General features: G+C 41.4%; 1 long non-coding RNA gene across 3 annotated transcripts; it reads right to left on the bottom strand.

The window, feature by feature from the left end:
* Window positions 1–1,647: 1,647 nt before the first annotated feature.
* Window positions 1,648–13,855, bottom strand: LOC113883133. 3 transcript variants are annotated; one of them, XR_003508574.1, is made up of 3 exons: window positions 13,510–13,855; window positions 11,781–11,956; window positions 1,648–2,040 (listed from the first exon to the last, which is right to left on the bottom strand). It is a non-coding gene; the product is annotated as an uncharacterized LOC113883133 (long non-coding RNA). The 3 variants fall into 3 exon arrangements; XR_003508572.1 differs by lacking the exon at window positions 1,648–2,040 and adding an exon at window positions 8,502–8,541; XR_003508573.1 differs by lacking the exon at window positions 1,648–2,040 and adding an exon at window positions 8,558–8,597.
* Between the last annotated feature and the right edge of the window lie 39 nt (window positions 13,856–13,894).

Genomic DNA, 13,894 nt, shown 5'->3' with positions numbered 1-13,894 from the left:
AGGGAAACTGTCCTGTCATGCAGGGAAACTGAGACAGAAAACTTGGCCCATGAAGCAGAGGAAATGGAAGAGGCAGGGGTTTGGTGGGCTTAGGATTCCCCAGAGTTCACCTCAGGCAGTGAAAGGTGGGAAAGGTCCCTGGGCTTTTGCAGAACAGAGTGAAGGACATATGATGTGGGAAATGGCAGGCATACAGAAAGGGAAGTGAGTTAGCCAGGTTAAAAAAAAATTACTCAGCTGTTCTGTTCCTTTCCATCTTCACAAGCCAAAGCAGATATCATAGAATTGAATCCCTTGTCCCTATGATTCCAGGGCTGGAAGAGTCCTTAAAGATATTTTAGCCAACGTCCTCAGTGATGCTAGAATCCTTCTATGCTCTAGGCTCCATTCATACACTCACAGAACTAGCAATGCCTCAGACACCACAGGACCTGGTATACAAGGCTCTTCTGCTTTCTCCTCAGGAGAAGCAGGCCTGGAAGGATCTTTCCCCACAGGCTTTCTCTGCCTGGCCCAAGTTCTAGCTCCTAGGAAGAAGCCCATACCTGACATAGCTCCACTTTCTTCCTCTCCAGGGCCAGCTTAAAGTCAGGAGGAGGCACAATGCTGAGAAGCCCAGAAAGTTCACCAGATTCCTCTGTGATCAGGTCAACTTCATTAAAATGAACTATGTTCCCCGAGGATTTGATCGCGGAGGTGGTGTTGATTGCTGTATCACAGTTCCTATGGCTACAGGCTCACAGTGAAAAGGGAACAGGTATACATCAGCATCTTCCTGTAAAACTGGGATCTGACCTCCTTTATAGTCAAACATACAGCAGGCCACCGTGCAAATGGCACAGCATGAATAGAACCAAGATAGTCCTGAATGACTTAAGTGGAAAAGAACACTAAATGAAGTGATGCATGTGAAAGGATGTGTTCTATCCTTGGTTCAGCTTGCATCCGGCATAACTGTTCACCATTCATCTTTTATACCCAGAAGGGAGATCATCCAACTGCAAGGGTTGCAAACTGGCAGCCCCCAGGCCAAATAAAACCCACAAACCTATCTGGTATGAGTTCAGAATGTTTAAAACATGTTTTGAGTCAACTTTTAAAAAATCCGTTATCTTTTCAGTGAAAAAAAAAAAAAAAATCCAGTTTCCAGTGTCAATGCCCTTCTGTCAAAGGCTCTCAAGAACAAACCTATAATTGAACAAACTTGGGTTTATTGACTCATTGCAGAAGGAGACCACACAATATGTGAAACCGTGAGACATCTCAGTAAGAGATGCTGTAACCGACTTATTGTAGGACTTGAACTTGTATTAGGTTTCTGGGGAGGATTCAAGGAAATGGGCTGACTCTGATTTAGATGCTATGAAGAAGTGAGGAATAATTCTATGATTGGTATCTTAACACTTTTAATCTAAATGATAGGAAGACTAAAGCTATCACTGATAAAGAAGGAAAAGTAATTTATATTAGGCAGGATTGGGTATTGGGTCATTTCTGTTGTTTGGATAATGTTCTTGCTTTTTGTTCGTTTACTATTTATTTATTTGGCTGTGCTGTGTCTTAGTTGCAGCATGCAGGATCTTTTAAGTTGCAGCATGTGAACTCTTAGTTGTGGCATGTGGGATCTAGGTCTCTGACCAGGGATTGAACCCAGGCCCCCTGCATTGGAATCTCAGAGTCTTAGTGACTGGACCACCAGTGAAGTCCCTATTCTTATTTTGACTGTGTTCAGATATAATGACATGGTGGTCTTGTTTTTGTTTTGATCCATTACAGTTGACAGAGTGGCCCTGAATCTATGATACTGGTGTTCTGTAAAATCATTTACACTTTATCAAGAGAAAACAACATCTAGCTGTGAGTTCATACTGGCTCCTATCAACACCAAGGCTGAGATGATAGTGCCAGCCAGCTCCAGGCTGTCAGAGGATGCTTTCTCTTCCTGTCTCCCTCTTGGCCAAAGGCAGATGGAGTCATGCTTCAGGATGTTAGCTTACCATCCAGCTTTTCACCATTGCAAAGATTTTGTTCATCAGGAAACTGTCAAGAGAAGATCTATAGTTAGACTAAGGTTAGTCTTTCCTTCTCCTTTTGTTGCCGAATGAATTCTCAAAACCTCTGATACAACGATGGTTACACAGCAGCATTTAAAACTGTGACCAGGACTTCCCATGTGGTACAGTGGATAAGAATCGGCCTGCCAATGCAGGAGACATGGGTTCGATCCCTAGTCCGGGAAAATTCCACATGTTGAGTAACTAAGCCTGTGCACAACTACTGAGCCCAAGTTCCAGGGCCCATGAGCTGCAAATACTGAGCCAGTGTGCTGCGATAACATAACTAAAGTCCACATGCCTAGAGCTTGTGCCCTGCAACGAGAAGCCACTGCAATGAGAAGCCTGCACACCACAATGAAGAACAGCCCCCGCTATTAGTAGTTCCAAAGTCAAGCTTGTCTTTTTTAGTAATTTATTTATTTTTTTAGCATAGTCACAGGCTGCTCAAATTGACCTGTATTTATATAGGTGCTGCAAGCCGTGTTTGCCAAAACATGATTTTCCCTTTAGTTAATGAATTTAAATGTAAATTGGTTGTTGGGCTTCTAAGTAGCCGTTGTCATTTACAATGTCTGCTGAGGTTACAGACAAGATCTGGATCACCTTTTCCAGTAGTATGACCCCTCTCTGGCAAGTATAGCTCATACAGCATGCATGATAATGGAGTAGGTTATCCCTCCTGGGAGTTTTCTTGAATAGCCTATTCTTAAACAGTCTGCCTCATTTTGGAGATTTCTGGAGAAGTGATAGTTTAAAATACTTTAAAGGCCCTTAACAATTACCCTGAATACACAGGATAAGTTAGTGTGCAGCAGGCAAGTAAAAGCCTGTTGTCTGCATGAGAAGTTAAACCCAGGACTTCCCTGGTGGTCCAGTGGCTAAGACTCCGCCCTCCCAATGCAGGGGTCCCAGGCTCAATCCCTGGTCAGGGAACTAGATCCTACACGCTGCAACTAAGAGTTTGCACGCTGCAACTAAGACCTGATACATCAAAAAAGAAAAAACGCTGGACCCTACTGAGGCATCGATTGTGGCTGCTGCTGCTGTTGCTGCTAAGTCACTTCAGTCGTGTCCAACTCTGTGTGACCCCATAGACGGCAGCCCACCAGGCTCCCCCGTCCCTGAGATTCTCCAGGCAAGAACACTGGAGTGGGTTGCCATTTCCTTCTCCAATGCAGGAAAGTGAAAGTGAAGTCGCTCAAGTCGTGTCCGACCCTCAGCAACCCCATGGACTGCAGCCTACCAGGCTCCTCCATCCATGGGATTTTCCAGGCAGGAGTACTGGAGTGGGGTGCCATTGCCTTCTCCATCGATTGTGGTTAGGAGTACCCAATTTTGGGGACCCTTGAGGTAGACAGACTCCTTGAGTGGATTACATGGTGCTTTCAAGTTAAGTTGGAGTGTCTTAGAAGAGAATAGCAAGGAGAGCCCCAATCTTAGTTCCTATTCCTGATGACCTAGATTTTATAAGGGAGAATCCCTTGGACAGAGAAGCCTGGTGGGCTACAGTCCATAGGTTCGAAGAGAGTCAGACACGACTGAAGTGACTGAGCACCAGCATGAGAATAATGACCTTAGCAAAAGCATTTCATTCAAGTCCAAGTTTTGTTAAGACCGAACTTTGGAATTAATTATGTGAGAAAAACTTAAGACCAGAGGGACTTGTTTTGAGTATCTACATTGTGTGTTAGAAATTACTACATTTTTGGTCAACAGGATTAGATGGGGAGGCAATAGTTCCAGGAATAAGGTCAATTCAGAGCAATACCTATGGTCTGAAAAATATGCACCATACTATTTTTTCTCCTTAAGCAGCAGAAGGAGACCACAAGAGTCAAAAGTAACAAGATGAAAATAGGTAAGACATATTAAGAAAACTTTTAGGGGCCCTCCCGAGCAATCCAGTGGTTAAGAATCTGCCTTGCAAAGCAGGGGACATGGGTTTGATCCCTGCTTGAGGAGCTAAGATCCCACATGCCAAGTAACAACTAAGCCCTTGTGCCACAACTAGAGAGTCCATGTGCCAAAATGAAAGATCTTGCTTGATGAAACTAAGACCTGATGCAGCAAATAAATTAAAATGTTTAAATTAAAAAAGAAAACAATTAGTCAAAGAGGATGTTAAAGACAATAGGCAAGATTACTAGGAGAACAAAAGGGAAGCGAAAGGGTACTGAAGAATCAAAAAATTAGTCTTTTTCTGCAGAATCTGTTCATATGTGCAGTTATCATCTTGACCTTTCATCTTGGACAGAAGCTGCCCATATTGTTCCGTAAAAGACGTAAAAGTAGCTTCTAGAAATTCTAAGAATGCTCAGTTTGAGGTCTCCCAATGGTCTAGAGGCTTGGTACCCTGGAGAAAGCAATGTATGTCATTTTACTTAGGAAATATGAGCCGAAAGATCAACAACATGGGGTTTTACTGTTGTGTCAGTTATCTGTTAAAGGTCCTTTGTGTAGAGACTCAAGGGCAGTTTTTTCCTGATTCTTTTCCAGAAGACCAAATCTCCAGTTTTCAGATCATGCAGAGCTACTTAGGTGGGTGTTTTGGAGATGCTGTTTATATCTGTTGGTGATAAATCTGGAAGTAATATATGAAACATATAAATTTATAATGGGGTCAAAGATTGGAAGTGATTCTCAAATGCATGAGGCAGTTAACTCAGAAAGAGATAACCTGTGGGTCCTGAGGAGAGAGAATTGTTCTTATTGTCAAGGGCAATGGCAAAATTTTTGGTTTCTGCAAGTTTTTTTAAGACCTATTTTTCATTTATTTTATATTTTTTGGGCTGCACTGGGTCTTTATTGTGGCGTGTGGTGGCATATGGGCTTTCTATAGTTGTGACATGCAGGCTTCTCTTGTTATGACACACTGGTTTGGTTGCCCCCATGGCATGTGGGATCTTAGTTCCCTGATTAGGGATCAGACCCACATTCCCTGCACTGGAAGGTGGATTCTTAACCACTGGACCAGCAGGGAAGTCTTTTTCTGCAAGTTTTAAAATTTTTTACTTATTTGTTTTTGACTGCCCTGGCTCTTCGTTGTTGCGTGCCAGCTTTCTCTAGTTGCAGAGAGTAGCGGGTACTGTCTAGTTTCAGTGCACAGGCTTCTCACTGCAGTGGCTTCTCTTGTGGCAGAGCCAGGCTCGAGAGCATGCGGGCTCAGTAGCTGTGGTGCACAGGCTTAGTTGCTCCACAACATGTGGAATCTTCCTGGACCAGGGATCAAACCTGTGTCCCCAGCATTAACAGGTGGATTCTTAACCACTGGACAACCAGGGAAGTCCCTGTCTATGAGTTTTTTTCATTCTTTTAGTTCTATTTTTGCTGAAGATAGTGGATGATATGAACAGTGTGCTTTCCAAGTAAAGGTAAAGCTATACAGAATTTTTTTTAATGAAGGTATGGAAAAAATAAATTGAAATGTCTTTGTTACTGCAGAGATAAATTGAGACTTCTTTCCTCAATGCTGGGAATTTAAAAATCAAGCGATTTTCCCCCCACCAATATATCCGTAACTCTCCAGTAGGAAAAAGTCTCAATCTACCCTAAGAATAAAGAAGAATATCTAAAATGTACTTATTGTTCATATGGAGGTATTCAAAAGGCCTCAAGGCCTTGGTTCTTGTCCATGTTCCACCTTTGTAGACTTGCCAGGAATATGTCATTGGTTGGTAAAACATGCATTGAGAAACCCTCAGCAATACCCTTAAAATTACATCCACCTATATTGGTTCAATGTTGTGAACTTGTCTCTGCTTTTTGGGCAATATCAAGATGCATTCTTGGGACTTTCCTGATAGTCCAGTGGTTAAGAATCTGCCTTACAATGCAGGAGATGTAGATTTGATCCCTGGTTGGGAAACTAAGATCCCACAGCCATCAAACAACTATGCCTGTGTGCAGCAACTAAAGATCCCACATGCCACAACTAAGACTCAACACAGCCAAACAAATTTTAAAAAATTTAAAAAAGAGGGAAAAAAAGGAGCATTCTTGCTATACTCCATTTTTACTATGTCTTGTTGTTCAGTCTCTAAGTCATATTGACTCTGAGACCCCACCGACTGCAGCACACCAGGCTTCCCTGTCCTTCACTGTCTCCCAGAGTTTGGTCAAATTCAGGTCCATTGAGTCAGTGATGGCATCCAACCATCTCACTCCCAGTGCAAATTAAAGTCACAAATGGAAAGATATTTGTGCTCCTGGATTGGAAGAATTAATATTGTTAAAATGTCCATGCTATCCAAAGCAATCTAGAGATTCAATGAACCCTAATCAAAAATTCCACTGTCATTATTCACAGCGACAGAACAAACAATCCTAAAATTTGTATCAGGGAGTTCTCTGGTGGTCCAGTGATTAGGAGTCCATGCTTCCAATGCAGGGGACATGGGTTCAACCCCTTGTTGGGGAACTAAGATCACACATGCCAAGACAGAGCCAAAAATAAATAAATAAATTTTGTATGATACCACAAAAGACCCCAAATAGCCAAAGCAATCTTGGGAGAGAAGAACAAAGCTTGAGGCATCACACTTCCTGATTCCAAACTATATTGCAAAGCTATAGTAATCAAAACAGTATGGTACTAAGGAGAAAAAGAAAGTGTATATTTTAAAAAAAAAGTGTATCTTAAAAGTCTTATCAAAAAAATGTTTTGTAATTATGTGTGTAACAGATGTTAACTAGACTTATTATGATGATCATTTCACAATATATACAATATTGAATCACATTTTACAACATAATGAAACTAATATAATGTTATATGTTAGTTAAACTTCAATTTAAAAATTAGGGGCAGACTTCTTTAGTGGTACAGTGGATAGGAATCCACCTGCCAATGCAGGGGGCATGGGTTCAATCCCTGGTCTGAGAAGATTCTACATGTCACAGAGCAACTAAGTCCTGTGTGCCACAACTACTGAGCCTGCACTCTAGACCCCGAAAGTAGCAACTACCAAGCCCATGTGCCACAGCTGCTGAAGCCTGCACGTCTAAAGCCTGTGCTCCACAACAAGAGAAGCCACCTCAATGAGAAGACCACACACCACAAAGAAGAGTAGCTCCTATTTGCCACAACTAGAGAAAGCCTGAACACAGCAACAAAGACCCAGTGCAGCCAAAAATAAATTTCTAAATATTAATAAAATAAAAATAAAGAGTAAAACTTCCATTTGCTTTTAAAAAAAATTAGGGACAAAGAAAAAAAAGACACACAGATCAACGAAACAAAAAAGAGAGCTCAGAAATAAACCCATGCATATATGGCCAATTAATTTACAACAAAGGAGCCAAGAATATACAACGGGAATAGGATAGTCTCTTCAATAAATGGTGCTGGAAAAATTAGAGACCCACATGCAAAAGAATGAAACTGAACTGCTGTCTTACACCACAACAAAAATGAACTCAAAATGAATTAAAGTCTTGAATGTAAGCCCTAAAACAATTAAAGTTCCAGAAGAAAACATAGAGGCAAGGTGAGTTCTTTGATATTAGTCTTCACAATGATATTTTGGGTTTGATACCAAAAACAAAGGCAACAAAAGCAAAAATAAACAAGTAGAACTACATCAAACTAAAAAACTTCTGCACAGCAAAGGAAACCAACAAAATAAAAAGGCAACCTATGAAGTAGGAGAAAATATTTGAAAATCATACATTTGATAAGGGATTAATATCCAAAATATATAAAGAACTCATACAACTCAATAGCAAAAAAAAAAAAATCCAATTTAAAAATGGACTGAGAATCTGACTAGATAACTTTCCAGAGAAGACATACAAATGGCCAACAGGTGCATAAAAAGGCATGCAACATCACTAATCATCAGAGAAATACAAATCAAAACCACAATGAAATATCACCTTACACCTGTTAGAATGGCTGTCATCAAAAAGACAAGAGATAAGTGTTGGAGAGGATGTGGAGAAAAGGGAAGCCTGTGCACTACTGGTGGGAACGTAACCGGATATAGCCACTTTGGAAAACAGTATGGAGGGTCTTAAAAAAATTAAAAATAGAACTATCCTATGATCCAATAATTCCACTTCTGGGTATACAGACAAAGGAAATGAAACCACAATGTCTAGAAGAGGTATTTGCACCCTTATGTTCACTGCAGCATTAGTTAAAATAGTCATGATATGGAAACATCCTAAGTGTCCACTGACAGATGAATGAATAAAGAAAATTTAATATTTATTTATTTAGTATTTGTTTATTTCAGCCATAAAGAAGAAAAAAATCCTGTCATTCGTGACAACTTGAATGGACCTTCAGACTATTATGCTAACAGACATAGAAGTGAAAGTCGCTCAGTTGTTGTCCTACTCTTTGCAACCCCATGGACTATACAGTCCATGGAATTCTCCAGGCCAGAATACTGGAGTGGGTAGCCGTTCCATTCTCCAGAGGATCTTCCCAATCCAGGGATCAAACACAGGTCTCCCACATTGCAGGCAGTTTCTTTACCAGCTGAGCCACCAGGGTAGACAGAGAAAGACAAATATTTTATCACTTATAGGTGGAATCTAAAAATTCAAACAGAGAAACAGAGAACAGATTGGTGGCGCCAGAGGCTGGAGGTAGGAGTTAGGGAAGTGGATGAAGGTGGTCAAAGGGTACAACTTCCAATTATAAGATAAGTAAGTTCTGGCGATATAATGGACAGCATGGTGAGTATTTTTTAAAATTTCAAAAGAAATCATATATGAAAACCTAAGATAATTTACTTATAAAATACAAAAAATAAAAAGGTTTAAGTCGTGAGAAAACTAACCCTTGTATAAACCAAAATATTGTGCTGGCATTATTTTTACATAGCAAATTAAAACGCAAAAACACTGGATCATGCTAAAAGCTCCTTTTATCTTGGAATTCAGCCCATTTGTATCTTATCTGTAACTATACAAAACCTATTACATAAGTATTACTTTTCAGTGCTCACAAAGGAAACATATATAGTTTAGCAATCCTTTCAGACATTTTTGATTATCGTTGACCCTTGAACAATGTGGGAGTTAGGGAACTTAAGGAAATAACACTCCTCAAAACCCCACTCTCTAGGGCACAACTGACTCCCTCCTCAAATTTAGCTACTAACAGCCTTACTGATAATATAAACAGTTGATTAAAACATACTTTTTATGTTATATGTATTATATACTTACAATAAAGTAAGCTAGAGAAAATGCTATTAAGAAAGAGAAAATACACTTAAGATACTGATTGTATTTGTCAATACTGATACCATATGTTAACATAATCATGTCAGTATCTACGTCAATACTGTCTTATATTACACAAAACATTGTAGTTAGTAAATGTCCTACTAATATAACATTGTGTGTATTAGTCACTCAGTCATGTCAGACTCTTTGGAACCCCACAGAGTGTAGCCCACCAGGCTCCTCTGGCCCTGGGATTTTCCATGCAAGAATACTGGAGTGGATAGCCATTTCCTTCTCCAGGGGATCTTCCTGACCCACCCAGGGATCAAACCTGGGTCTCATACATTGGCAGGCGAGTTCTTTACCACTAGCACCACCTGGGAAGCCTGAGTACTTCTAACACTGAACATCAAGAATGAAAAAATAGGGAATTCTCTAGCCATCTAGAGGTTAGGGCTCCACGCTTCCACCACAGGGGGCATAGGTTCCATCCCTGGTCAGGAAACTTAAGATCCTGCATGCCGTGGTGCGCATGGAAAAAAAAAAATAGTGTGAAAAAGAAATTCATGTTTATTTACAAATAAAGTGATTCATATACTGATAATGAAGCAGCAATATGATCACTTTCTGGTAACCTTGTGTAATCAGTAGTGTCATGAAGAGTCTGTAAATGTTTGTGTATACAAGTTTTGATAAATTTTCACTTTTTATAATAGATCTGTATATATTTTATGGTTGAGTGAGAGTGAGTGAGTGAAGTTGCTCAGTCATGTCCGACTCTTTGCGACCCCATGGACTATAGCCTACAAGGCTCCTCTGTCCATGGAATTTTCCAGGCAAGAGTACCGGAGTGGGTTGCCATTTCCTTCTCTAGAGGATCTTCCCGACCCAGGGATCGAACCCGGGTCTCCCGCATTACAGGTAGACGCTTTACCGTCTGAGTCACCTGGGGAAGTCTTTTATGGTTAACAAATGACAAAACACACTAGCATCTATTTATATTTTATGCATTCATAATATACCTAACTTTTTCTTAATTTTTTGGTATTTTTAGGCTACATATTTTTTCAAATTATTACAAATTCCCCCTCCAATTTTTCCAATATAATCGGAGTTCAAACCCATATCGTTTGAAGGCCAACTGTACTTAACTGAATTGTGCACACTCAACAAAATGTTTTTTTGATTAAGCTTTAAACTTTTCCAAGAGAGAAAAATGGACAGGAAAAAATGAGAGAAAGCTACTTCACACAAACATGAAACTATTACCAAAAAAAAAAAAAAGCTAATCTGTATTACCCCTGCAGGAAAAGATAAAATGGTTTAAGTCCAAAAAAGAAACTGTTTAAATGCAAATTCCGCCCCCCCCAGATTTTGATATATATTAATACATACACACAAAAGGAATCACGTTCCTCCTAATTTTAAAACATATCTTAAGCGCTTGACAATAGAGCTATATAATTTAAAAATCAGTATTTATTAATCTCCAAAGTACAGAAATGATATATCACCTATGTTAAACAAAACAATCTCTTTTTGACTAACATGACAATCCCCTCATGAGGGTCTCTTCTCTTTTTGTACCTTTCAAATAAAGAATCTTCTTCTTGTCCCAAGTTCCCCAAAATGGCCACTGCAATTCTAAATGGTCCCTAAGGAAATTATGTCAGAAAGATAAGGATACAAGCCAATGTGACTGTAAGAAAACATGAAGGAATCAGGAATTTGGCCCAGTTTTAGCTGAGACAAGAGTTCATAAAACAGTGCTGTGCAACTTGTATCTCCAGAACTTGGCCAAAGACCAATTGTCATTGATCAGAAGCCAGAGCAAATGACCTGATTCTGGGCAGAAGTGAAACAAAGCAGTTCTCACGGACATACACACAGAACTGAGACAGAACTCCTTACAAAGGTTTGGAATGGCGACCTGAGGCAAAGTTTATTCAAAGCTCCCTGGTTTGAGGGTCTAAAAGCCACAGTCCCCTGGGCTGGCTTATTGGGCCTTGGTTGATGAAATAATTTGTCTGGTTAACTTGGATAACAAATGACACTCCAGCATGCTAACTGACCCCCAAGTGGTTGGCATACCCAACTTCTTAGAGGGACAAATGATGTTCAGCCACCAGATACTGCAAGAAAGTCTTTGTAATGTTCTTAGACACCCAGGGCTGCATACCCATCTTGTTCCTATATACTTTTCCTCTGACAAACAATATCCAATGGAGGGTCCTTTGGAGCAGACAGATGTAGAAAGTCAGAAAATAAATTCCCCAAGGGAAAATAAAATCTGACTAGATAACCCAAAAACTGAAGAGGATCTCTTTTTTTGGCTACACCAGGTCTTAGTTGTGGCATGTGGAATCATAGTTCCCTGACCATGGATAGAACCTGTACCACCTGCATTGGCAGTGCAGAATCCTAACCACTTGGACCACCAGGGAAGTCCCTGAAGAGGATCTGATTCCAAGGAAAACAAACAAAATAATTCCCAAACTCAAGGGTTTCAACAAAACATCAGAGCTCAGTTCAGCAAGAACTTACCTCCCAGCCATGGGCAGGATGGCACCTCAAACAGTTAGAGACACAAGGGGTCTCAGATGTGCACATTATTACTAGAGTCAAGGATCCCAATCCAGGGTACTGAGGGCTTCAGTTGAATTGCCATGGAGCCTCCATTTCTGACAATGCCCTCCAGGCAAAGACCACCAGGAACACACCTGTAGTTGAACAAGGGAGCCTGCATATATCATGGGAACCCACACTGGGCACCTCAGCAAGTGCATAATAAAAATGGTTTATTACAGGATTGGGCTTCCCTCGTAGCTCAGACTGTATAGAATCTGCCTGCAACATGGGAGACCTGGGTTCAATTCCTGGGTTGGGAAGATCCCTTGGAGAAGGGAATGGGTACCCACTCCAGTATTCTTGCCTGAAGAATTCCATGGACAGAGGAGCCTGGCAGGCTACAGTCCATGGGGGTCACAAAGAGTTGGATACTACTGAGCGACTTTCACTCAGTATTTCAGGATTGGAACTTATGTTAGATGATTTTCTTGGAGGGCTTGAGAAAAGGGAAGGTTTACTCTAAGTTGGATGGTGTCAGAAAGTGGGGATAGTTCTTTTTGCTTGTCTTGTTTTTTTCATTTTTAAAAATATTTGGACGCACCAGGTCTTAGCTGCAGCATTCAGAATCTTTAGTTGCGGCATACAAACTCTTAGTTGTAGCATGTGGGATCTAGCTCCCTGATTAGAGATTGCACCCAGGCCTCCTGCATTTGGAGCATGGAGTCTTGGCCACTGGGAAGTCTCATCTTAGTAATTCGTATCTAGAAATTATGAGAAATGGATCAGGGCTAAAACTGTACTCAATGAAGGAATAGCAGTCACTCAAACTCTGGAGGAGAGGGTTGTTTGTCATTTTTGTGGTCTGAGCAATGTTTTGGGTTCAAATATGATCATGGAATGGTCTTTCAACTCCTAAGAGACTGGCTTTGTCTGATGTTGGTGTTCTGTAAAATTGTTTATGCTCAACAGGGCAACATCATAGCCTAGTTAATAGGGCCCAGCTCCTTCCTAGCAATACTGAGGTTTCTGAAGGAAGACTGTAAACTAGCTCCCAGCCACACCTTTTTTCTCTTTTTCATCAGCTACATTTGAAAAATGAGAATTGGCAGTCCTTTCATAAAGCATGGACTTTGCAGGTCACCACCAGCCCCAGGACTCCCTAGTACCTTGTAACTGGTCCACTCCACTGCTTTACATTCCTACCTGTTCCCTGGCAGTTAAATTTGCACCCCTCACTAAGCAGAAAAGGAACCAAATAAGCCCAGAGAAAAGTGACTTGCCTAGGCTCACTCAGTGAACTGGTGGCAGGGCGCAAACTATTCAACTTTCTCATTTTCCCTCCAACGGGCCCCCCACTAGACATTCAGGTAGACTGCTAAATCTCTGAGGTGTCAGCCCATCAAGTGAATACAGATGGGGTCCTATAAAAACACTTCTCACCGAGCTTTATCAACATGTTTCCAGCTTACTTTTTCCCTCAGGGGTTGGGAGTCTTAAGACATCGACTGGGATTCTAAGACCTTTGCTCCAGCCACCCCTGACCTTTTCTGCTTCTCAACTATGTCCACTGAGTTCACGCCTGAGAGTCTCTGCATTTGCCTGTGGCTCTTTTTGGAACCCTCTCCCTTCACACCTGCTCATGGCCGCTTCTTCTGAGCTGCAGCTCAGTATCACCTCCTCAGAGAAGCCCTCCATGACGACTTACCTCCTCACACCCTGCCTGCTCTAGAAGTACTGCCACCTCCTCTGTGAGGCCACCCCCTCTATCTCCTTTAAGAGCTTCTATAGCGCTTTGCTCGAAGCTCCTGTCAAATGCGCGGGGCTGGGAGGCGGTGAATTGTTTCCAGTCCCCTGCCTCTCTGGGCCAGTGTTCCCTTTGTGCTCACGAAACGCTCTGAGAGCAGAAACACGCGGCAGGGACGACGCTTTCAACAGGCAGGTGGCCAAGAGCCTCCTACTTCGGGACCCCAAAAGTAGCGACCAGAGGGCACATTGCTCGGCAACCAGCTCAGCCACAGCCTAACCCAACGGCCCAAGCCTACTACGCATGCTCCGCACTCCAAGTCATGCGAAGTCGGGGGCGGGGCCTT

Source organism: Bos indicus x Bos taurus, chromosome 25 (genome assembly GCF_003369695.1).
Source record: "Bos indicus x Bos taurus breed Angus x Brahman F1 hybrid chromosome 25, Bos_hybrid_MaternalHap_v2.0, whole genome shotgun sequence".
Lineage (NCBI taxonomy): Eukaryota > Metazoa > Chordata > Mammalia > Artiodactyla > Bovidae > Bos > Bos indicus x Bos taurus.
The sequence above is the reverse complement of the archived record's forward strand: the minus strand, read 5'-3'. Positions and strand labels throughout refer to the sequence as shown.